Source organism: Gorilla gorilla, chromosome 9 (genome assembly GCF_029281585.2).
Source record: "Gorilla gorilla gorilla isolate KB3781 chromosome 9, NHGRI_mGorGor1-v2.1_pri, whole genome shotgun sequence".
In the NCBI taxonomy this organism is placed as follows: Eukaryota; Metazoa; Chordata; class Mammalia; order Primates; family Hominidae; genus Gorilla; species Gorilla gorilla.
This window is the reverse complement of record NC_073233.2, coordinates 51104215-51129726: the sequence shown is the minus strand read 5'-3', so window position 1 is coordinate 51129726 and position 25512 is coordinate 51104215. Positions and strand designations below refer to the sequence as shown.

The 25512-nt window shown below is 47.1% G+C and overlaps 1 protein-coding gene across 4 annotated transcripts in view; it reads right to left on the bottom strand.

The window, feature by feature from the left end:
- The window catches only part of TSPAN18 (tetraspanin 18), a 203874-nt gene that overhangs the window by 163560 nt on the left and 14802 nt on the right, over nucleotides 1–25512 (bottom strand). For all 4 annotated transcript variants that reach the window (XM_055354714.2, XM_055354715.2, XM_031015852.3 and 1 more), the window contains exon 2: nucleotides 2180–2266. The gene's annotated coding sequence lies outside the window, so the exon portion shown is untranslated. The remainder of the gene's footprint in view (nucleotides 1–2179; nucleotides 2267–25512) is intronic.

The window sequence follows — 25512 nt, the reverse complement described above, 5'->3', positions numbered from 1 at the left end:
CAAGGCTAAATAGCTCTGCTCCCTGGGCTGTCCTCCTGAAAGTAAACCAAGAACAACAGCACCCCTGCTGCTTTGCTCTGCACCTAAAGAGATTTTTTACTCTTATACACCGAGGCTTGAGGCCCACGACTTCCCCTGATGGAGAAACGTCCCTGAGAAGAAAGGTCCTGGGGATGGGAAGGTTTTTCTGACTCACTTCAGTGCCTTCTCCAGATTAAGACTACTGGGCAGGATCCAGGCTCCGTGATAAGGCAACCACTTCCTGTGGGGATCAGGGCAGCTGCTGCCAGGAGGTTTACAATTAAGATTATGGTCCTGGCAGCTGGCAGGGTGAGCCGTAGGACACAGACACTGTCAGTGAGGGACAGCCCGAGTAGGCCCCAGACCTCACTTCTCCTCCCACACTGTCCACTAAGGCCTCAGCCTGGCCCTGTTTTTATCTGCCCCTGGGAGCCGGCCACCCTGTCTTGGATTCCAGCTTAAAATAATCTAGGGCAGCCAGTGGCACACTCCAGAAGGGTGAGTGAACTATCAGATTGGTGACTAAGAAAGTGGCCAAGTACTTTCTGACTATGGGCACAGAGGCAGCCGAAATAGAAAATGCCATTAGGCAATGGTGCAGCACTTTACAATCTGCACACCCCATCCACCTACCAGCAGCCCAGGCAGGGAAGCAGGTGGAGCGGGTGTTGAGGGCACATGTACAAGAAACAGTGCGGGGAGCTTCCTAAGTCTTCCTCGTCTTCCCCAAAGCAACCTGTGAGTAGGTGTCACTGTCCCATTTTAGAGATCAGAAAATCAAGGCCTGCAGGGATTTCATGAGATGCCCAAAATTAAAAAACAAAACAAAACAAAACAAAACAAAGTATAGGACAAGGAAATAAACCATTTTTATGTTTTTACAGGACATGGAACTTGAGAGAGATGATTTGGCTAATTATTTTTAATCTTAAGCTTCAAGTCACAGACTGAAGTAAGCAAAAGACACACGAATTGTATGGCAGTTCAGGCAGTGGCTTCAAATCTCGATGACATTACTCAGTACTATGTGACCTTAGACAAGTCACTTAACTTCTCTGAGGCCTGGTTTTCTCTTCTGTAACGTGGAGGTGATCATAGTGGCAAGACGACATGATGGATGAGAGGACAGAATAGGATGGTGCAGTGAGTGAGCGTCACACTGCGCCTGGCGCATGAAGCCCTCCATCATATTGCTGGTTTCTCTTCTGATAGGCAGGGACTCAAACCCAGGTTCCTCTGCACCTCGGACCCTGTGATTTACCACCAAGGGTCGGAGCCATCGTCCTTTGCCCAAGACAGGCAATCAGATCTCCTCGGAGTTTTCAGATCCCCTCTCCTCTCCGTGGCCTTCCACAACCTCCCAACCCCTGACCTGTCACTTCTTCTATTTCAGCCCTGATCTTGGAATCCCAGAAATGGAGGGCGTGAGTGCTGGAACAGAGATTCGAGTTGCAGCTGCCTCATTTTACAATGAGAAAACGAGGACCAATGAGGGAAATGACTTATAAGTCACATTGGTGGCTGAGGCTGCTCAGAGGACAGACATCCTGGCTTTTCATCCAGAAAGCTTCCATGAGGCCACCCAGCCCACCACCAGTCCCAGAATCATGGTCTGCTCAAGAAGGACTTCCCAGAGCCTCCGAAGCAGACCAAGGCTTTTCTGTTCTCAGTTTCACCATGGAATGTGGTGATTGATCCTAGTACTTGTGGATTTAGACTTTGTCCAAAAGATTATCGAGGGCAGAGGGAAGGTAATCACCCTAGGAAGTGATCTCCTTCTCACGGTCCCAAGACTGTGGTGGGTATGGGGGAGGCTGAGGTCAGGGAGGGGTCCTTGATACAGATTCCATGAGCCCTCATGACCCTGCCTGGAGCCCCCAGGAGCTCTACTCTTCCTTGAAGGGCTCACTCCCTGCCATCCATCAACACTCACTTCCTGCACCAAGGTGGCCCCGTTGCCCTCACCCATGAGTAAATGTCTAGGGGTGAGGACAAGAGTGAAGCCACCCTTCTCCTGCCCTGCACCCCTTGGGCAAGAGCTGAGAGCCCTCTCACATGGAAGTTGTGGTTTGGAGGGCAGGAAGAGAAGAAGAGAGAAGAGTAGACCCTCTTGTTCGAGTAAGTGAAGATGCCACCCTGCCATGTTGCCACATCATACCTCTTTCCACTGGTGTCTTTCCCTTTGGGCCCAGAGGTGCCAAGGTTCTCTTACAGTGTCCTCCTGACAGTAGCTTCCGGATACACTCTAGAGAAAGAAGAGAGAGAAACACATTTCAAAAAGGCAGGAGTCCTTGGGGACCACCTCAGTCCACATGTGGCTCCCACTCCCCAAGGTCTCCTTTCCCCACTTCCATTACTGCAAGCACAGAAGCCAGACAGGGCACCCATGACTGGTGATACGGTTTGAATGTGTCCCCATCAAATCTCAAATTGAATCATAATTCCCAGTGTCGGAGATGGGGCCTCAGATCTCCATCCAGGCAGGTGGGAGGTGATTAGATGATGGAGATAGTTTCTGATGAATGGGTTAGCACCATCCCCTCAGTGCTGTTCTCATGATAGTGAGTGAGATATCATGAGATCTGGTTGTTTAAAAGTGTGTAGCACCTTCCCCTCTCTCTCTTTCTCCTGTCCCTATCTGTCACTATGCGTGCTTCCTCTTCCACCATGATTGTAAGTTTCCTGAGGCCTCTTCAGAAGCAGATGCTGTCATGCTTCCTGTACAGCCTATAGAACTGTGAGCCAATTAAATCTTTTTTTTATATATAAATTACCCAGTCTCAGGTATTTCTTTATAGCAGTGCAAGAATGCACTAATACAGCTGGAAAGGCAGGACTAAGCACCAGCCCCACAAAGCTTCCCAGGATAGCGTCTCCAGAGCCTGTGAATGGGGGCATATTTTCAATCTTCCCAAGTCAGCCCGGAGCCTATACATCCATGTGATGGCATTGAACATGCTAATCGAAACATCACACTGTGTTTCTTTGCTTCTAGCTAGAATATTATCAACTTGGTGTGGGAACTCCAGTTTCCTCAGGCTGAAAAAAAGGCTTTCTGAGTCATTTTGAAACTAGGAAAAAGAATTAATCATTGCCTAATGAATACAGGCTCTTCGGGCAGACCCAACACTTTCAAGATCTGCTATCCATGAAGAGATAAGTAATAGTAAGGAAAGTCTCTGGTGGTAAAAAAAGAATTCAGTTCCAGAATGCCAGTGGGGTTAGAAGTCCAGCCTCTCCAACCCTTCCCTTCTGTCAGTTTGATGAAGCATCCCCAGGTCACCAGAGAAGGATCAAATTCACCATGTCCAGGCCACATACCTGCCAGCAGAGACAGGCCAGTCCCAAGAGATTGGCTCAGTCACATGCACAGCTGAGAAATAAGAGCAAAACTTACAGCCTCCGGAGCACAGGGGAGAAAGCGAAGTTCCCCAGTCTCTCCCCTCCCAGGCTCCTCCTGCCCTCAGAGACTAGCTGCACAGTGGAAACCCTGATCAAGTTTCAGGTCTCTCGAATGATAATGATGATCAACCTGATGCCCCTTACAACCCCAGGAGAAAGTGTCACCACTTCAGGAACGAGGACTGTGAGCTCAGAGGAGTTAAATAACTTGCCCAAGGTTACACCACTGAAATGAGGCTGAGCTGGGACTAGAACTTTGGCCATGGGAAGTCAAGCCTGGTGCTAGTGCCATCTCCACAGTGGGAGGGATGAAAGCAGGAAGGTGGTGAGTTTGAGGTCTACCCCACAGACCCCAGCATCAGGGCAGCTCATGCATGCAAGGGAGTCTCTCAACTCCCGTTAACTGATGGAAAATAGGGATTGGCTGGAGGATGGGACCTCATTTTATTTAGCTATCTGGGCCTCAAATGTCCATCCAGGCAGTGTCAGCGCAGGGGAACCTCATGCATCATGAACCAGACTAAGGCTACAATCAGAGGAATTTGTTACATTTATAAACCCATAAACACACATACATACACACACACACACACACACACACACATATGTGTATATATAGGTATGACCTTGGGCAAGTTATTTATACATATATAAATTTTTCATTTTTAACTACAAAAGTACATGTGCTTCCTTACCAGCCATCCTGTTTAACAGAGAGAACCACTGCAAACACTCTGGAGTGAGACCCTCTAGACTTTATTCTACCTAATCAAATACGTGTATGCATGTGTGTGTAAGCATGTACCTATGTGAGCATACATGCAGTGTGACTTTTTACAAAAATGGGATCTTACCACACACATTCTGCAACATCATTTGTCAATGATATCATGTCCAAAATGGATCTTCTTGAGTCCTTTTCATAGCTGCACAGTATCCCATACTACATGTGGCCCATAATTTATTTACCATTTGTTTATTTCCCACCGTGGCTCTGTCAAATATTTCCATTTCTGGCCTCTATAGCCTTGCTGCAATGACCCCTCGGGTGCCCATCTTGGTGTAGAAATGTTCATGCAATTCCAAAGCCCAGATGCTTAGAAGTTGGCAGAGGAGAGGCTGGCCACATCCCGCCTTTGGGTAGTGCTGACAAACTGCCTTCCCAAAATGCTGGATTGAGTCACCTCATAGTGCAGGGCAGAAGGAACCCCTTTTCTTTGATGTAAATTTGAACCCAGGGTTCTGCCTATGGAATGGCTTTCCTAGGCACATTCCAGTGGCCTGGTAAGCCAAGGGCCCTGGACAAAGGGAGGCGTGTGGGACTTGGCTGGCGCAGATGTCCCTGCTCTACTGTCTGCAGCATCGCAGAGGAACTCAGGCCTACCTGAGCCAGGAACTGCATTTATTGGCTCAGAACTGATAATGAGCTTTTATGAGCTCCAGGGACTGCACGGAACACGTATTAGTGTCAAGAGTGCCTGTCAGCCACGCAGCCTGGGTGAATGTCACACATTAACGGAATTAAAAGCTGCAGCCATGCCAGGAAGGAGCCGCGGGCTGCATGTCAAGAGGTGTGGGCAGCGCCTGTCAATAACAAAATTACTTTCCAGGTTTTGCGCTCCAGAGCCTTAAGCTGTCTCCCGTCTTCGGTGGAATTTTGCCTTCCTGCAGCCTCAGAGGAGATTAGTTTATTACCAGCCTGCCAGAAGAGGCAAAACCCAGCACTAATCCTAATTCCCATTTAAGCAAATCTGCATTGTGTGAGGGAAACCAGCTGGGCTGAGAATGTTTTCCCCCTTGCCCATGAGATCTCATTGCAGTCCCCTCCTCTCTGCGGGGGAGGGGAGTCACTACAGATGTTAGAGCCAGAGCTGTCCTGGGAGATGGAGAAAAGAATCCCAAGGTTTAGGGCTAAGAGCAGGAATGGGTCCTGGGTGCAAGTGGCAGAGTGTAAGCCTGGCGGGCAGGCGACGGGGGTCACCCTTGACCTGATTAGTCTTGGGCTTTGGGAAGTCCCGACAACCCTCCCAGCCCCAGGCTTGATTTTGCTCTGTGCACAGTTCTCCCGAATGTTTGGGGTGGCACAGGTTGAAATCCTAAATCAAATTCTTACTAGCTGTGACCCAGAGCAAGTGACCTATCTACGTCGTGCCTGGACTCCTCAGCTATGACACAGGGCTAACAACAGCTGATGACTCACAGGCTGTTGTGAGATTCGATAAGAAATGTGTAGCAGGATTTAGCAGAGAGCCTGGCACACGATATCATGGCTCTTGAATGGAAGTCTCCATGGATTATAATGGCACCATAATTTTAAGTACTTCTAAGAAACAGAAAACACTACCAATTAATTAAATTAACTATGATATCACTTTTTGTACAATGCATCCTGGTTTTAGAGACATTAAGATGTTAAAAAAAAGTGTGCCTTAGAATCTGCAAAATATCAGAGCTTAATAGGTGGCAGTAACTACGATGAGTATAAGCCAATTTCACCCATTTTTTAAGGCCTGGCTCAAAAGTTAGAGCTTCTTCCTCCTCTTCTTTCTTCCAAACTAGGGGTGGAGCTCTCAATTTACAAGAAAAATTTGGTCAGCCCACTTCAGTGTCCTGGATGAGGCCCAGATGAGAAACTTTAATATGTCTCCTGATGTTTCCTACTCTACTGTTACTGTTTTAATTGAACTATAACATACATACACAATAGCACACACACCATGAATATATACCCCACTGAATTTTCACAAACAGAGCATCCCTGTGCAACCAAAACCCAGATCAAAGACTCTTGTCTATTTCCCAGCTACTGATTCTATTCACCTCATGTGTCCCAAAGCAGCCTTGACTCTCCATCCTCATAGAACCTGCCAGTCCCTGGCTGGGCTCACCCTCCTTACTGTTGTCTGCTTGCTGCACACGGCTCCTGGCTGGTCTGCCAGCCTGCAGCCTTTGTTCCCCGCTCTGCCCTCTCCTTCATTGTCAGAGTGAGCCCATAAATGGAGAGCACTGTGTCTGTCTCCTGCTTTAGTGGGTTCCCTGGCCTCCCTTTGTCTAGACACAAGGCCTTTTATCATCTGATCCCCAATTCCTTTCCAGGCCCAACTTCAAGTCTTTGCCATATGCACAGACCCCACAGTAAAATTGAACTCACCTGGACTCAAAGTGTGCACAGCCCAACTTCCCTGATGTTTGCTCTTCCTGGAATTCCTCTCTTCCTTTCCTAACCCTGAGTTTCACCCCTCCCCTCACTTGGCAAACTCCTAATCATCCTTCAAAACCTTCTTTCAGTTAACTCCTTTGTGAAACCTTCCCACTCTCTCAACAGGCATAAGTCATTGTTCTCCGGGCTCACATCACAAATTGTGTGTATAGGTAATAGTATATTTTTTGTTCATGTGATTTTTCCCACCTACCAGACTATGAGTTCCTCAAAGATATGGGTGGTATCTTACTCCCTCTGAGTCTCAGTTCCTGACTCTGCAAATAATAGCTGGATGGATAGACAGTTGCTAGGAGAAATGGATGGATGGGTAGTGAACGGATTTATAAAAGAACTTGAATGGTAGAAAGAAGGAACTAGGCTATAATTGGTTGAGGGATGGGAAAATGACTGGGTGGATGGAGAGATGGATGAACACAGGGATGAATAGAAGGACAGAGGGAAGACAAGTGGATCTATAAAACAATGAGTTAAATGAATGTGGGAAGGCAGAACTAGATTAATGGTGAGAAAGAGAGAGAATGAATGACCCTCAACTATTTGTATAATTTTCTCTAGACCCTGAGAAACTGAGACTCTTAGGACTATGAAGAGCCTAGCTTTAGTCTTCCAGGGTCAGTAGGTCTGAGGAGAGACCACGTGGTCAAACACCATCACACCCTAGCTCACCCCACTGTACCACCTGCTGTATCCATAGATCTACAGGTAAGGCCTTCAGGAAGGAGTGGTCAGAGCTGCCTCTTGTCTTGGCCTTTGCTGACCCAGGTGCTGAAGAATTCAACAGTGCCACAAGGAGACCAAAGCTTTCCTGTGTCTAAGCCAAGCTCCAGTATGCAGGGCAGTTGCTTTGCCAACTGTGTTCAAGAAGCCAGCTTGTGAACAGGCATGGGATAGGCAAACTGCCTGATTTACAGCAGAAGGACAGCTGCTGATGGAAGCCCTGCAAAGATGCCATTTTGGGGGAACTATAAAATCAATAAAGGGTCAGGATAACCGAACAGCATAGCACTGTTTGGATGGTTCCTGTGAATGGGCTTTGCATAGGGACTAATTCCCCAGTGTAGCCTGCTGCCTATCTGCAACAGGGGTAGGAAACACGGTAGGAGATGAGGAGCCCCCAGCATGAAATCAATGTAAAGCACTGTGGTTAAGAAGCCAGGCTTTTGTGCCCCCGCAAACCTGAGTTTAAATCTCAGTTCTGCCTCTTGCTACCAATGTGACCTCAGGAAAATTCTCTATCCCAGCAAACTTCAGGATATCCACCTGCAAAGTGTAGACAACCATAGTCCCACCTCACAGGCTTGAACTAGGGATTGGATGAGCTAATAGACTGCAAATGATTCCCACAGTACCCAGCCTATCATAAACACTCGATACACAGAAGCAGCAGGAATTTTGTAAAATATAATCTGCCGCTACTTTCTGTAAAAAGGGCACTGAGCCAAGCATTATTCTTATACCAAAACCAGACAAAGACACTTACAAGAAAAGAAAACTATAGACCAATATCCCTTATGAGCACTAATGCAAAAATCCCCAACAAAATATTAGCAACCCAAATTTGGCAGCATATTAAAAGGATTATACACCATGACCAAGTGGGACTTATTTCTGGAATGCAAGGATGGTTAAGCGTACAAAAATCAAGGTAATACTCCACATCAACAGAATGAAGAAGAAAATACCCCCATACAATTATATCAAATGGTGCATAAAGCATTTGACAAATTCAACACCCTTTTATAATGAAAACATTCAACTAAAAATATAAGAAAACTATCTCAAAACAGTAAAAGTCATATATGAAAAACCCACAGCAAACAGCAGACATCATATTCAATGGTGAAAGACTGACAGCTTTTCTTCTAAGATCAAGAACAAGACAAGGATGCCCATATTTGCCACTTCTATTCAACACAGTATTAGAAGTTCTAGCCAGAGCAATTTGACATTGGATTTTGTAATGATTTCTTGGATATGACACTAAAAGCCCAGACAACAAAAGGAAAAATAGACAAACCAGACTTCATGAAAAAAATTTAAATTTGTGCATCAAAAGACAATACAAACAGAGCAAAAATGCAACCCATGGAATGGCAGAACATATTTGCAAATCATATATCTCACAAAGAATTAATATCCAGAAAATATAGAAAACTCAAACTCAGCAACAACAAAAAAACCCAATTTAAAAATGGGCAGAAAAGATTAAAAGACATTTCTCCAAAGATGATATACAAATGGTCAATAAATATATGAAAATATGCTCAACATCACTAAACATTAGGAAATGCAAATCAAAACCTGCAATGAGGCCAGGCACAGTGGCTCACACTGCCTGTAATCCTAGCACTTTGGGAGGAAGAGATGGGCAGATCTCTTGAGCCCAAGAGTCCAAGACCCACCTGGGCAACACAGCAAAACTCTGTCTCTACAAAAAATACAAAAAGTCAGCTGGGCATGGTGGCACATGCCTATAGTCTCAGTTCCTTGGGTGGCTGAGGCAAGATGATCACTTATGTATGAGAGGCAGAGGCTGCAGTGAGCCAAGATCACACCACCGCACTCCAACCTGGGCAACAGAATGAGACCCTGTCTCAAATAAATAAATAAATAAATAATCATTTCTCAGCTTTCTGGCTAAGATCAAGTGTAAACAAATAAATAAAACTGCAGTGAGATACAACTTCACACCCACTGGCATGGCTACTATAAAAAAAAAAACAGAAAATAACAAATGTTGGCTAGGATGTGAAGGAATTGGAACCCTGTTCCCACTGTTGGTGGGAATGTAAAATGGTACAACCACTGTATAAAACGGTATGACAGTTCCTCAAAAAATTAAAAATAGAATTACCATGTGATCCAGCAATTCCACTTCTGGGTATATACCCAAAAGAAAAAGCATTTGACAAATTCAACATCCTTTTATAATAAAAACATTCAACTAAAAATACAAGAAAACTATCTCAAAACTGTAAAAGTCATATATGAAAAACCCACAGCAAACAGCAAACATCATAGTCAACAGTGAAAGACCAAAAGCTTTTCTTCTAAGATCAGGAACAAGACAGTAGGAAAAGAAAGTAGGGTCTCAAAGAGATATCTGTACACTCATATTCAGAGTAGGATTATTCACAACAGCTAAAACATGCAAATAACTCAAGTGTCCATCAACAGATGAATGGATAAGCAAAATGTGGTCTATCTACACAATGGAGTATTAGTCAACCTTAAAAAAGAAGGAAATTCTGACATGCTGCAACATAGATGAACCTTGAAAATGCTATGCTAAATTTTAGAAAGCTAGTCGCAAAAGACAAATACCGCATGATTCCACTTACATGAAACATGTAGAATAGTTAAAATCACAGAGACCAGAAATAGAATGGAGGTTACCAGGGGCTGGGAGGAGAGGGAAATGGGAAGAATTATTGCTTAATGGATATAGATTTTCCATTTTACAAAATAAAAAGAGTTATGGAGATGGATGGCATGGATGGTTGCACAACATTATGAATGTATTTAAAATAACTGAACTGTGTACTTAAAAATGGCCGAGATGGTAAATTTTATGTTGTATTTTATGACAACTAAAAAAAAATGGGGAAAAAAAGGGAGTAGCTATGATTCATGATTCCAAGTTATTCTCCTGGGAACCCTTCCCTCCCTCCCTCCCTCCTTTTTGTTCTCACAAAGAACAGATGGGGGCTACAGCCCTCCACACACACACAACACACTTAATTCACAACAACTGGACTTCACAATAATTTATATATTAACTTCCCAGATAACATTGAAGACCACTGGTTTAGAGTCTCTTGTTGTCCTAGAATCCCAAGTCAGTCGGATTTCAGAGGAGGAAGAGAGCCAGGAAGACTTCCTGGAAGAGGCAGCAAGGAACAAAGGGAGAGAGAGAGTTGACCAACCCAGTGATAAGCCTTTCCCTGGTTAGCTTCTGTTGGCAAACTCTCTCTCCATCTCCCTCTTCCCTCCTCCATCTCTCTCTCCATCTCTCTTTCCCTCTCTCTCCATTTCTCTCTCTGTCTCCCCTTCTCCCCACCCTGGCTCTGTACTCCCAACCCTAGTCACTCTACATCTCTTCCTGGCTCCTAGGAGAAATAGCCACCCTTCTGAGTCCCGAGGCCATAAAAATTTGGCCTTATGCCCCAAGAAGGGGCAGCATCCTCAGGGAGACCCTGGATGCCAGCTCAGCCTCAGACCTCGTCTCCCACGCCGATGCCAGGCCACAGGATCCAGGCTGGGCCACTGCCAGCCTGATGCATTGCTTGTTGACAGATAAAAGCTCTGCAATTTATGGCTCCAAAGCAAAGCCAGGGCTTTGTTTTGCTTTGTTTTAAATTAGCTACGTAGGGGGTTGGTGTGGGGGCAGGGGAGAGGGAGGGGAGCCAAGGCATGCTCAGGATGCCTTGGGGCTGCATCCCCAGCTCAGCAAACCCCAGGGCAGCCCTTAATGAAGCCACCTGAGCGCTGAGAACCTTGCAGTGTCTGCCGGGCTCTCCACCTGCACTTGTCTGGCTGGGGGAGGGAAGCGCTTCCCACCTGCTCGTCCTGTCACTGGGCCCAGCACCCTTTGTTCCCAGAATGAGTCCCAATCAGCCTGGCTAATTGTGCCTCAGGGTCTCAGTGGGGCTGAAGTGAAACCATGACATCCTCAGAAAGATGGGGATCTATTCCTGCTCAGAAAGAGGAGGCTGTTCCTTACTGTACTTGACACAGTGCAGCAGGCTCTGGGCACTACCAGCAAGGGGCCCCAAGGGTCTACCCAGAAGCATGGGCCTTCCAATCTGAGCCCATTAGCTCTTGGTGGAATGAGGAGGGTGGAAGGGCCAGGGAGAGAGGGAATGTCCCAATCCCCATAAATGATTGCCTGAGACTGTTTATTCTCAATGCAACTGCTGTTAAGAATCATTTCCCCTCACGCCTCCCATCTGGTCTGGGGCTTTTCTGCAGACAGCACATGCCAGCCAGGGTCTCTGGGTGCCCTCCTGTGTAGGACCTGCCATAGACAGACACAGCCGCACTGGTCAACTGAGTAGGAAAGAGCATGTGTAGCCTGTGGCAGCCCAAAACCTCTTGCCATCGGTGGGCATTGTCCCACATCTGCTCCCTCTTTGTGCTGTCTGAAAGCACTTTCTCATCACTTCAAGGAGGTAAGGACAAGGACTATCCACTGGACCTCCCTTTTCATCTAAATTGCACTCTTTTTTCTCCTACAGCGCACAGCTCAGAGGAGTCAGGTGTCTTATCCACAGTCACAGAGCCAAAGCTGCCCAAGCCACGGCACTCATTAACTCCAGCCTGCATTATAGGCCAGGTGTGGCCAACACCATAGTATTAATCCTCTCAAGGATACATCTGAGATCTTACATCTTGGGTCATTGGGCTGTATGAGCAAAGATACCAGGCTTTCAAAGGTTACAAGCACAGCCAGTGCTTTGGCACATGGTTCAAGAAGAACAGAGACTGTCTCAGTGCTGAAGTTGGCTTTGGTATGAATTGTGTCTCAACATGTTCCAGACCTGAACTCCACGTGGATGCAATGTGCAGTATTAAACACACAGGAACGCATGTCCAAGGATAGTCTGCCTCGGAGAGAAGCAGTATTAAAAAGCCACACGCCAGTAATAGAGATGTTTCTAAACTGGCCACCCTGCAGCTAGCAAGGAAGCTGAAAGCTGAAAACTTTAAACTGGAATTGAGTGAGGAGCCCAGCCCCACAGCCAACCACAGCCTTTCTCCGCAACTGGGGCTATTAATTCAGACTTTATAACCCACAGGGCTGCGGCGGAATACTGGGAAAACTGCACCCCAACTCTTTGTAATGCTTCCCTGCTCAAGTCCATGTAAATATATTCTAATGCAGAAAAGGTCCGCAGGAGGCAAGACCGCAGAGTCATTAGCATTTTGATGGCTTTTCCCAACACATGGAACCAGAGAGCTTTAAAATTCATAGCGTGGAGATTAATCCTTCAAGTCACACTTGTCCCTCCTAAGCTTTAGGAGGCCAAGAACTTTTTATCCCTTTAAGACCTTGATTAGCAAAAAAAGTTAGAAAACCAGAGAGCTCGGTCAAGAGAGTCCTAGAGAAAAGAGGCGTGACTGGTTTTCTAGACTGAGTGTGTTGCGTCCAAATACAATTAAATGGCAGAATTAGAGATGGGAGTAGTGGATAGGCTGTCACCCTGCATGAGAGGTGGGAGCTGCTTTGACTCAAATACTCCAGAAGAGGAGTCCCTGCCGATCCCTAACTGCCAGCTCATCCTTTTGTAACTGACGAAAGCCAGGCTTCTTAAAATCCATGTGTATTCACTCAGCAAGCCACGCTGAAATGGATCACTATGTGCTCACATAATAGATGCTTGGGACAATGGGATCAGGAAGCCAGTTCAGCTCAGCAAATCCCTGATCTCAAAAAACTCAGTTCGAATGGAGAAAGAGACAGGGAAATTGGTGATTACAATAAAATGTGAGGGTGGCAGCGGTGAGTCCAGCTACCCTGGGACCCCCAGCAAGATGCTGGGGGCACCCACAGAGGGTGGGTCAAGCTGGGTTTATGAGCAGATCAAAGCTTTCTTTTGAAAATGGATGCACTGGCTGAGTGCGGTGGCTCAAACGCCTGTAATCCCAGCACTTTGGGAGGCTGAGGCGGGCGGATCATGAGGTCAGGAGATCAAGACCATCCTGGCCAACATGGTGAAACCCTGTCTCTACTAAAAATACAAAAATTAGCTGGGCGTGGTGGTGGCGCATGCCTGTAATCCCAGCTACTCGGGAGGTTGAGGCAGGAGAATCGCTTGAACCAGGGAGTCGGAGGTTGCAGTGAGCTGAGATGGCGCCACTGCACTCCAGCCTGAGTGATAGAGTGAGACTCTTTCTCAAAAAGAAAAGAAAATGGATGCGCTATAATATCAAGTGAGAAAGGTGAGGTCCACAGTGTTTTCTAGCATGTGATCAAAAAGAATATATGGATACTGTTAAGAAAAATCATCTGTAATGTGGCAAAAGGCAAAGAGAGGTCTGTGTCATTTCAACCTCATATTGGAGTACTGTTTAGCAAGCCCACCCAAGAATCCTGTAATTACCCAGGGGATTCTAGAGGAATGTAACTTTGTATAAAGTTACGCATGAACTTGTAGATTTTTTTGGCTAGTAAAACAGATAAACCCCAAGGTTATGGTTTTCTGCCTTATAGGGCATTAACCAGTTTTATATCCAATCCAGCCATCATATTCAGGCATTCTTTCTCCGATGCCTACATAATCACTGTTCCTTGAATTCTCCTGAGAGCTAGCTTTTCCATCTTGCTGGCCTCCTCATTAAATCAATCTTTGACTCATGTTCATTCTAGATTTATCAGAATCATGGCTTTATTGTTTAAATTATACTGACAATACATACTCATTTATATAGAGATATATGTATGCACACATGTGCACGTGAACACACACACACACAAACTGTCAAAGAAACAAAATTTCAACAAATTGAGTTGTAAAGATCTCATTTGTTTTTATTGTGATTCATGAATTGGGCAGCACCCCATCTACAAAACAGAAAGGTGCTCTGTTGCCAAGATAGAGTCACTGCGCTTCAGCCTGGGCAACAGAGTGAGACCCTGTGTCAAAAAAAAAGAAAGAAAGAAAGTTGTTCTGCTGAGCTGAATAGAAGGGATGGGCTTTATAGACAGGAAAAGGCTAAAGAAGGCAGAAACAAAGAACAAAATGTGGATTGGTCATTTAAAGTCACTTTCCTTGTATTGGTTAAAACAGAGAGGACTTCATCACATCAGCTAAAACTAGCCTGTTTTGGAGATTTAGCTATCATCTTCCTCCTGATTTCCTGGAAGGTCAGATCTTACAAGTAAACAATTTAGGTTTCAGTTTGATAATGTGATACTTCAGCATGAATGACTCCATTTTGGGTTGCTGTGTTGGGGCCTAGTGCTAGAGTTCAGTCCAAAACACTGGCTTCTCATATATTTTACTTAACAACATGCAAACATACACAACACACAGGGAAAAAACTGGGAAGAAACATATGCAAAATATTAGCTTTAGGTAGCTGAGATATGTATGACTTCTTTTTTTTTTTTTGAGACGGAGTCCTGCTCTGTCACCCAGGCTGGAGTGCGGTGGTGTGATCTTGACTCATTGAAACCTCCGCCTCCCAGGTTCAAGGGATTCTCCTGCCTCAGCTTCCTGAGTAGCTGGGATTACAGGCACCTGCCATCATGTCCAAATAATTTTTGTATTTTTAGTAGAGATGGGGCTTTACCACGTTGGCCAGGCTGGTCTTGAACCCCTGACCTCAAGTGACCTCAACTCCTGACCCACCTTGGCCTCCCAAAGTGCTGGGATTACAGGTGTGAGCCACTGCCCCAGCCTTATATGTGACTTTTATAATCAGAGAAAGTGATAAACATTATTATTTAAACGCAGAAACAATCACACTCCCTTCTAAGATGCCCTAAAGTAACAGGTAATGCAAACTGCCTGCTGACTCCATCAGGCACTTCCTAAGCATGTATGCTGTGGATTGTCACATTAGGACCTCACCACCACACTGAGAGAAAGGTACTGTTACTATCCCCATTCTACAAGCACAAGCAGTTAGCCAAAGATCACAGATTCATGCAGTAAGAGCCAGCATCTGAACCCCAGGCAGCCTGGCCCTGGAGCCTGTCTGCCTCCCAAGTAGGAAAGGAAGAAATGAAATCTGCCAGGCTGCCAGGGTCAGGCTTGGAGAAGACTGTGTTCTCCACCCACTCCCAGAACACAAAGTGTGCAGGGAGCCAAGCATGAGCCTCGCCAGCCTTCAATTGAATTCACATGTGTTTCTTCCACACTTGCTGGCAGGCACCAGGTCTTCTCTGTTCCTGAACCTCCCATCACTCAGGGACAGCCGGACACACCTTGGGTGATCTCTACCTGCTCTGATAGTATTGCCCATTTACGTGCCCTAAAAGTCATCCTCTAATTAACAGCTCACTCCCTCTCTCTCTTTGGCCACACTAAAGAATTGGTTTATTACCTCCATAATAAAGCAAAGGGCAGCCTGCTTTCAGCAAAGAAATGGTTCAGTGTGTTGGAAAGGGCCCCAGCCTAGGAACCCTAGAGGATGAGGGCACTGCCTGTAAGTCACTGTGTGACCTTGGGCAAGTCACCAAGCCTCTCTGAGTCACTTCACCTTGCCCTTAAACATCCAATGTCCCAGATGTCTTGCAAGCATCCATCTTTCTTTCGCTGCTCCTCATCCTAGCTGGGATGTTTCACATGCAGCTGGCATAGAGCCCACTCCAGGGACCTCGCCTATTGATTCTCACTAAAGCTCTTCATGTAGCTGGTCACTGCTGGCTAAATCCATGTGGAAATTAGGTTTTGAAGGAAGAAGACCACGTGGTCTAGAACACCAAATTGATGTGGGGGCTGCAAAAGGGGGGATGTGGGAAGTGGAGGGAGATGTTGCATTCAAATAGGACTCTTAAGATCCCCTACATACTGCCTCATGTGGGGATTCACTCTGGTCACAATTTTTATTCATTTATTTTGTCAAATACATTTTCCTGGGTCTCCAAACACCTGCAGACTCAGGCAGGATTATTTGGGTAAACACAGTGTTTCAAAAGCTTCCAAATAAAAAGCCCCATTTTCCTTGCTATAACAATAAATATCCATCCAGCCTTTATCTATGGCTATGAGGAAGGCAGGAGAGAGAATAATTCAGAAACGTCAGCTGCTAAGTGTCAATACTGAAAGACATATCTCTAGGTGATTAATTAAGATCGATGGCCAAAAGAAACACAGGAAAACCCTCTTATAAAAAAGGAAAACGATGCTGCTAATGAAAATAATTCTAACTGAGTGCCTGCTTCAGGTTCCTGGGTGAGTTACTGCCCCTTTCTGGGTCTCAATTTCATCATCTGTCACCTGATGGCCTGTGGTTTTCAAAATGGGTTCCCCAGGGATTCCCTAGGAGATATCAAAGTGAGGAGGTGAGTTGGGAAGGGTGGAGCAGCCCCCATGTCTGCTTCAACAGGGCAGCTCCATTTTGAGCAATTTCACATTTGAAAATTCCACATGGAGCCAGGTGTGGTGGCTCACACCTGTAATCCTAGCACTTTGGGAGGCCGAGGTGGGCGGATCACGAGGTCAGGAGATGGAGGCCACCCTGGCTAACACGGTGAAATCCCGTCTCTACTAAAAATACAAAAAATTAGCCGGGCATGGTAGCGGGCACCTGTAGTCCCAGCTACTCGGGAGGCTGAGGCAGGAGAATGGCGTGAACCCGGGAGGCGGAGTTTGCAGTGAGCCGAGATCGCGCCACTGCACTCCAGCCTGGGCAACAGAGTGAGACTCCATCTCAAAAAAAAAAAAAAAAAAAAAAGAAAGTTCCACGTTCTGTGGCTACAAGTAAAGTTGAATACCACTGCACTAAATCATCCTTCGTTCATTCCACTTTAGTGCTTGAAGTGCAATCCCCAAGACACTCTGGTGGCCAAATGGGTTTTATACAAAGGCATCATGATGACCCTTGCACAATGTCACTTGGGAATGAATCCTTCTAACTTCAGGGTGGGGCCCTGTATGTCAGGGTGGGGCCCTGTATGCCAGGTAGCAAGCCCACATGCCTAGCAAAAAAGTTTGCCAAGGCAAATCAGAAAACCACAAAAAGAGGTGACATATGGAAGCACTCACATTGTCCCAGGCAGTTTACCTCCCTCATGCCTCCCAGCAATCTTGAGCAACAGGTTTTAGTTTTCTCTCCATTTCGCAAATGGGGAACCTGAGCATCAGAGGATAAGAGACTCGCTCAAGGCTCATAATAAATTAATAGCAGAGCAAGATTAAAACTCAAGCCTTTCATCTTGAAATCCTGTGTCTTTCCACTCCACCTTGACATAGGGCCACTCAAGACTGCAGGGTGTGGTGGTCAAAAGCTTAGCTCAAGAACCAGAGCACCCAGGTGCAGATCCAGCTCTGCCAGACATGCAGTATGATGCTGGGCCAGGTACTTACCTAGACTCACCATGCACCAGTCTTACCATCCCAAAAATGGGAATGGATCCACACTTAACCTGTAGGGTTGTTGCAAGGATTCAACAGGGCAGTACACACAATGTGGTACACTCTCAATACATTCTAGCTCTCTGTCCCTGGAAGTGGGTGGGAGGAGGGATACACACCAAAAGGAAGTGGATCCTTCTGGTGGATGTGGTGCAGGAAACGCAAAATCTTTGTCTTGATTTCCGCCGCCCCTCCCCCATTCACAGTGGCAACCTGACCGCTGCCTCTGTTTCCCTAAGTCATCTCTGCTGGTGCATGAGGAGGAAATGAGAAGAATAAAAGTGCGGTGCTATGACACTGTGGCTTCTCTAAAGTGAACAGTAAATCACGATCTTGAACTTTCCATTTTCTCCTGACTTGTGTTAATTTCTAGCTTGAAATCAAGCAATGTCTCCTCAGTACCAGGAAAAGGCTAAAATACTGATATAATTCCAGGTTGGCACACGGTCTGCCTAATGAGATCCAGTCCACTCACTGGCAGAGTCATGGAATTTAAGATGTAGAAAGAATCTTATCTCAGATCATCTGAAATACTGTGGAAGAAAGTGATGGTCTCTTTTTTTTTTTTCTTTTGAGAAAGGATCTCACTCTGTCACCCAGGCTGGAGTGCAGTGGTGCAATCTCAACTCATTGCAACCGCCGCCTCTGGGATTCAGGAAATTCTTGCGCCTCAGCCTCCCAAGTAGCTGGGATTACAGGCGTGCCCAGCTAATTTCTGTATTTTTAGTAAAGATGGTGTTTCACCATGTTGGCCAGGCTGGCTTCGAACTCTTGGCCTCAAGTGATCTGCCTGCCTTGGCCTCTCAAAGTGCTGAGATTACAGGTGTGAGCCACCATGCCCGGCCAGAAAATGATGATCTCTCTAAACATAAACCAGTGGTTTGTCTCTTTTGAGAGAAAGGAAACCAGGGCCCAGAGAGGCTGAGTGACTTGGCCCATATCACACAGCCACAGAGCTGGCTAGTAAGAGACAGAGAGAGAACCGAAGTCTTCTGACCCTGCAGCTCTGCTGCAGGTGAGGGAGGGAACTGGGGGGATGAGAGACAGGGAGAGAAGTTTGAGTGTGAGAATGACCACACATACGTGTTTGTGTGTGTGTGTAGTGGAAACAGTGTGAGCCTTTGAGGTAGAAGGAAAAGTATTTGGGCCACTGGAAGTTCCACCTGCACTTTGAGTGTGGAAAGATGAGAGTGAGCAAGTGTGAAGGTAGCGTGTGAGTGAGCAAGTGTGAAGGTAGCGTGTGAGTGTGCACGAGGAGATGAGTGCAGGAGTGAGGAAATCTGAGTGCTGAGAGAGAGAGGGGAGGGGGAAGGAGAAACATTTGGGCCATTTTCAAATTCCCACAGTAGAATAAATCAAAACAGATTGTTCTGAGACACAGGCCATTTCAAACCACATCCTTTATACCAAAGTCGACCCAAATGGCTTCCCCTGATGCTGCCTCATAACCAGTCGTAATGGCAACCGTCATATTCACGATCATATTTCAGATTCCTGAGCAGCAACCAGGCTCAGTACAAACAGTCCCTCCTCGTAGCAGCCCTAAGAGGCCTCTATGATTCACGCCCATTTTCCAGATAAGCCTACTGAGTCTTAGAGGAGGGAAGTCCCTTGGTCCCCACATCTCCCTGCCCAAGGGATATCTGGGATTAAAAAAAAAGTCGAGAAGGCAGCTGAGATCCAAGCAGCGAGCTCCTTGCTGAAGTTCTGTGCCCCAGAGAGCTGCCTCTTTTAGGCAGGGCTGCTCCTGGCTGCTGCAGGCAGGATGGAGAAAAGATGCCAGGGAGCTGGCATGTTCGTAGGTGCCGGCTGCCCCACAAGGCAAAGCAGATGCTCGCCTGTGAGAGGGCCTGGCGCTGTGACCAGCAGAATTAGCTGCTGGGAGCTGCAGCCACCACCTCGCCTGGGCCTCTAGCCCTGACCAGTCAGAGAAAGGCCCCGTTTTTCAATGCCAGCTGGCTGGGGACACAGGGATGGGCCAGGGAGGAGGGAACTGCCAGGGCCCCAAGAATGGGTTTCCCACATCTCACCCTGACATGAGCAACGGGAAGGCTGGGTCCAGGCGACTACTCCCTAAGAACTGAGTCTCCCTTCCTGACAGGCACTAGGGGTAGCACCAGGCAAGCAGTGGGGGAAGTGGGCAAATGAAGCTCTGCTGAGCATCTCTGCTGCCCAGGCACACCGTGTATTTTCTAATCATAATCTTGTCCTAACCCCAAAATAATTATTTTTTAAGAGAGGGTCTCATTCTGTTGCCCAGGCTGGAGGGCAGTAGTACAGTCATAGCTCACTGCAGCTTCTAACTCCTCGGCTCAAGCAATCCTCTCGCCTCAGCCTCCCAAGTAGCTGGGACTACAGGCATGCACCACCATCTGCAGCTAATTTTGATTTTTTTATTTCTTGTAGAGAGGGCCCCCGATGTTGTCCAGGCTGCTCTTGAACTCCTGGCCTCAAACAATCCTTCTGCCTCACCTCTCAAAGTGTTAGGATTACAGGCATGAGCTACTGCTTCTGGGCAAAACAATATTTTGGTGTGGGTACTACTCTCCTTGCTTTACAAGTGGGTAAATTGAGGCTCAGAGAAGCTGAATAACTCACCCCAAATCACCAAGATAGTAAATTTAGGTGGAGTCAGGATTGAACCCCAGCATGACCAGGAGACGTCTGTTCCCTTCTAACTCACCCAACACTCATCTGCAAAGACTCCCTGACAGAGGCTGGGAGTCCCAGAGAGAAGCATTTGTCTTGGGTCTCATACCCAAACCCCAACGGGAACTCTGAACCAAAACAGAAGAGAGCAATGTGCCCCACCCACGGGGGGCAGCTGCTGCTTATCCCCAGCCCATATTTGCCACCAGACCATGCCATGTGTCAAGGAAACCAGAAATCTGGAGTTTTATGCACCTTCTCTCACTTTTTCAACTGATTAGAATCAGCTTTGCTGTTTTTTGTTCTTTGTTTTTGAGACGGAGTCTCGCTCTGTCGCCCAGGCTGGAGTGCAGTGGCACGATCTGGGCTCACTGCAAGCTCTGCCTCCCGGGTTCAGGCCATTCTCCTGCCTCAGCCTCCAGAGTAGCTGGGACTACAGGCGCCTGCAACCACGCCTGGCTAATTTTTTGTATTTTTAGTAGAGACGGGGTTTCACCGTGTTAGCCAGGAGGGTCTCGATCTCCTGACCTCGTGATCCACCCGCCTCGGCCTCCCAAAGTGCTGGGATTACAGGCATGAGCCACCGCGCCCAGCCATGTTTTTTGTTTTATTAATAGAATTTTTTTCGTTGAAGTATAACAGAGAGGGAACAGTACACAGATCTGAAGTGTACTGCTCAATGAATATTCACAAACTGAGCATACCTATGTTACCACCAGCCAGGATGAGAAGATGAACACACCAGCACCCAGAAGTACCTCGTGCCCCTCCTGGACACCCCCCAACTCATGCCCAAAGGTCATCACTGTTGTGACTTTGACTCCCTTAGATTCTCTTGCTGACTTTGAACTTTATATAAGTAGAATCATACATGCCATCATTTTGTATCCTTGGCCTGTGCACTTCATTTATTTTAGCCACTGGTCAGACCATCTTCTCTGTGAGCTCATTGGAGCCTCAGGGCTCCAATGCTGTGCAGTGAGGAAAACCCTACTCTCTACTGATGAGTGAATTGGAGCCTGAATAGGTTGTCAGTGGTTATACTTACTGTTTCTCCACCAGGATGAAATTATATTAAAATCACTTGAATGGCCTCTTCAAAATACACATGCTCAGCAATGCACTAGCTCAACTGTACAGTACCAACCAGACTTCCTGAAGAAGAAAGATGCCCACGCATGATTATTTTATGATTATTTTGAAATCCAGCCCCATATTGGACCCTCACCTTAGGTCTTATAGCAACAAAGCCAGTGACAGGGCATTCAAGTGCCCCAGTCCCTATGCTCTATACCCAGCACCCCAAAGTTCCCCACATCTATTCCCCATCTATTCTTTGCTAGCATTCCACCCTCCTCCAACCATGACAGACATCAATAATTGATCTTGGCACTCCTTCCTGCTGAGCCTGGGTAAAACAGGCTCATCCGCCCTTCAGCTGCACTCAGGCAGGCCCTACAAATCGATCAGCGTTGGCGTTTGAGATGAAAAGTGTCTGCCATCCAGGTACTACCACACCATGCTACCCCTGCTCTTTGGAAGTCCTTGCTACTTTCTTAAGCAGCCCAGCCTTCTCATACCCAGGGTGACTATAAGAGAAGCAGGGAAAGAACCAAATCCACTCCTGACCCCATTCTTCGGGTTATTTGATTCTATTTCCCACGCCAACCCTGCAAAGCTAGCTGCGAAGATAATTTATCCCAACCCTGGCTTGTTTCTGTTTGTGCATTAGGTTTGGGTTTTTTGCCCTGGTTTTTATAGATGGCAAACAGGCCTGGAGAGGAGTACTGTCTTGTTTAAGGTCACATGATGAGGCCTGGTCAAAGCTAGAACTTGAAGCTACACCCCCATTTCTAAGCCAGAGCTCTCTCTCCCCACTCCATGGAGTTTCTTGCAACCAATTAGGAACCACTGGGAAGGCCAGAAACATGACGGTAACCTCATTCATCTGAAACCAATCACATCTGTTTCACTTCTTTCCAGCTAAGCAGTAAACAGTGGAGACAGAGCCCAGGCTGAGACAAGACTGCAGCCCAGAGCAGACGTTCCCCTGTTGATCTCTGGGCCAGAAGAAAGAGGTTTTCTCGAATGCAACTGAGATTGGTGATCTGACATCCCTGAAAATTGGCCTTTTCCGAAGCGATAATACACGCAAACCCAGGGAGGAGGCCCCACTGTGGAGGTGTTTCCAGCAGCAGCCCAGGAGGCCTCTGTTGTCTCACTGCTTTCTGTCTTTATTAACATTTGCAGAAAAACTCACAGTGCATTTTGCTGCAAATGAAAACCAAGCAATCTCATTTTCTCCCCTCAACCAGGCCAGATGGCTCCTTCTTGCTCTTTTCCCCTCACTCATACTGGAAATTAAAAAACAAAAATAACTAAAATAAAATATCTAAAAATTCCCTAACAGCTGCAAATCTGCCTTTTTGAGGGCATTTTCAGCAAAATGTACCCCAAACCGGGTACTCGGATGGTGTTACAATGCCATTTCCTCCATCAGGGTCAGTTTTATCTTCATCTCTGAAGTCTTGTCCTTCTATGGAGCTCTGGGCCCAAGGAAGGCACCTGGCATGCCCATCCACAACCAGGAAGTAAGGCAGGACTCCAGCAACACAGAAACTCCCGAAAGGGCTGCAAGCCTTGGGAGTCTGCCTGTTGCTCTCAGAGGTGGCAGAATAGGGGTGGCGGGAAATGCCCAAGGGCAACTCGAAAGCTGGGGATTTCCTAGCTCGGAGCACACATCTTCCCACGAGGCCTCAAACTTCCGAGCTGTTCCTGCAGAAGCCCCACCAGCGCCGTTCTCGGCTTCTCCCCAACCACTTGCCTGCTGTTGTCCCATGTCACATGGAAGGACAAGGATGCTCCAAGACGTAACCAGCCCAAGGTCACACAAACCAGAGAGAGACAGGGCTGGAATGCATCCATGATGTCCTAAGCCCAGGCCTCGGCTCTAACCACTGCACCCCACGGCTCTTTCCATTGCCCACTGAACTGGCAGAAGCACTTGGTCTGATCCTGCTGCTCTTCACCCCAAAGACATTGTCATGCTCTGCCTTTAATGTCACACTTTTCCTGATGCAAACCTTGGTGATGGCTTAAGGCCGTCACCAAGTTCAGGGCCTGACAGAACCCATCTGAGTGCATTTGTATGTGCCCAGATGCATCACCGGCTACTGCATTTTTAGGGGGAAGTGCTGCTTTTGTTGACAGCTTCCCCTAACCGACAGGAGAGGCAGGCAGGCAGAGGTGACTCAGGAAGATGGTCTGCCGGTCCCCAGGGGAGGACTCTTAGAAGGATGTTTCCTAAGAAGCCTCCGTGTATTGATGCATAATTCAGTCCTGGGGAATCAGGCAGCATCCAGGAGTATGAGAGCAGACGCCAGCGCCCCCATGAAGCTGTCCCTCTGCAGATCCAAGACAAGGAGGCCCCGGCCTGGTGGGTCCATCCATGTCCTCAGCCAAGGCCCCAGCCAGGGCCCATAAAAAAGGGTCTCTGTCAATGGGAGAGTGGATGGCAGGAAAGGATGAGGAGTTGGGTGCTGGAGAGGCCATCTCCTCCCACCCTCTTGCTCTCTTTGCATTAGCGGTACCAAGCCCGAGTCAGCACGCTGGGGGCAGGGGCTCCTCCAAGCGAGAACAAGGGAGCAGAAACACTCTGTGTCCTCAACTGGCCTCTGAGAGAGGGACAGAGCAGGCCTGAGACAAGGAAGAAGCTTGAGACACGAGAAGTGAACAAGAGGAGTCTGAGTCAGGGACCTGGGAGAGCTCCTATGGCGGGTATGGCTGAGCAGGTTCTAAGACAGATCAGTCCACTGTGCACTGCTGGGCTGGATGACGATGCCATACCTTCTGGATGGATGACCCTCAGCTTCAAACCTTCAGCAAAAGTCTAGTGCACACAATGGAAGGGAGGGAGGAAGAAAGGGAGGGAAGGAATGAAGAAAAGAAAAAAATGAGGGAGGGAAGGAGGTAAGGAAGGAAGGAGGGAGGGAGGGAGGAAAGGAAGGAAGAAAGGAAAAAAGGGAGGGAGGGAGGGAAGGAAAAAAGGGAAAAGGGAGGGAGGGAAGAAAGAAGGAAGGGAAAAAGGGAAGGGAAGGGAAAAAGGGAAGGGAAGGAAAGGGAAAAAGGGAAGGGAAGGGAAGGGAAAAGGGAAGGGAAGGGAAAAAGGGAAGGGAAGGGAAGGAAAAAGGAAAAAGAAAAAGGGAAGGGAAGGGAAAAAGGGGAGGGGAGGGGTGAGGCAGGCTACAAGAAGCAACACCAAGGACCCTTTCTGCATTCCACATACCTCCCAGGCAAAAATTTCCATACAACGGAAAAGGCCAGGTCTTGCTATGCTTCCGACAAATATTTCCACTTTCTCATACCCCCTCCACCTGCTGGGTGATCTACCCGATTCCATAGCTGCAGCACCTCAGGTCTCCATTCTGTAAAATGGAGATAAAAATCCCACTCCAGTTGGATTGCTGGGCATTGAATGAGCTATAACGTATATGGGTCTGGTGTGTATATGGAAAAACTGCTGTTTCTGGAGAGGCAAAGGAAAAAAAGGGAAGGGAGTGGGGAGAGAGCAGAGAGAGGAGAGGAAGGAGAAGGGTGCAGAGGGGAGGGCAGGGGCCAACCTGGCAGGTCGCTCCCATGCCCAGCACCACGCTAGGCACTTCATCTTGTTTTTGCTGTCCATTTTTTCTAGATGAGGAAACTAAGGTTCAGAGGGAATAAATAACTTGCCAAAGGTCATGTGGCTGGTAGGGACCGACCCAGGATTTGAACCCAGATCCATGGGACTCCAAAACTAGAATTCACCTCTCTTGCTCACAGCACCCATTCAAATGCCAGGAGGACTCTACAGCTGCCTTCAGAACTTCCTTCTAGCAGCACGTTTCATGTTAATCCCGTATGTCTCACCAGCAGACACGCACGAACTCACACACACGACTTTAGCTACATTATCATCATCATTTTTTTTTCCAAAAAGATTCTATCAGTAAGGTCATTTTTCTTTATACACACACACACACACACACACATACACGTCTGAGACAGGTTTGAATAGACCTTTGTGAGTGGCTAGACTACGAAGAAACAAAAATTGCCCATTATTTAAATTCGATTACATAGCAACCACCTTTTTAA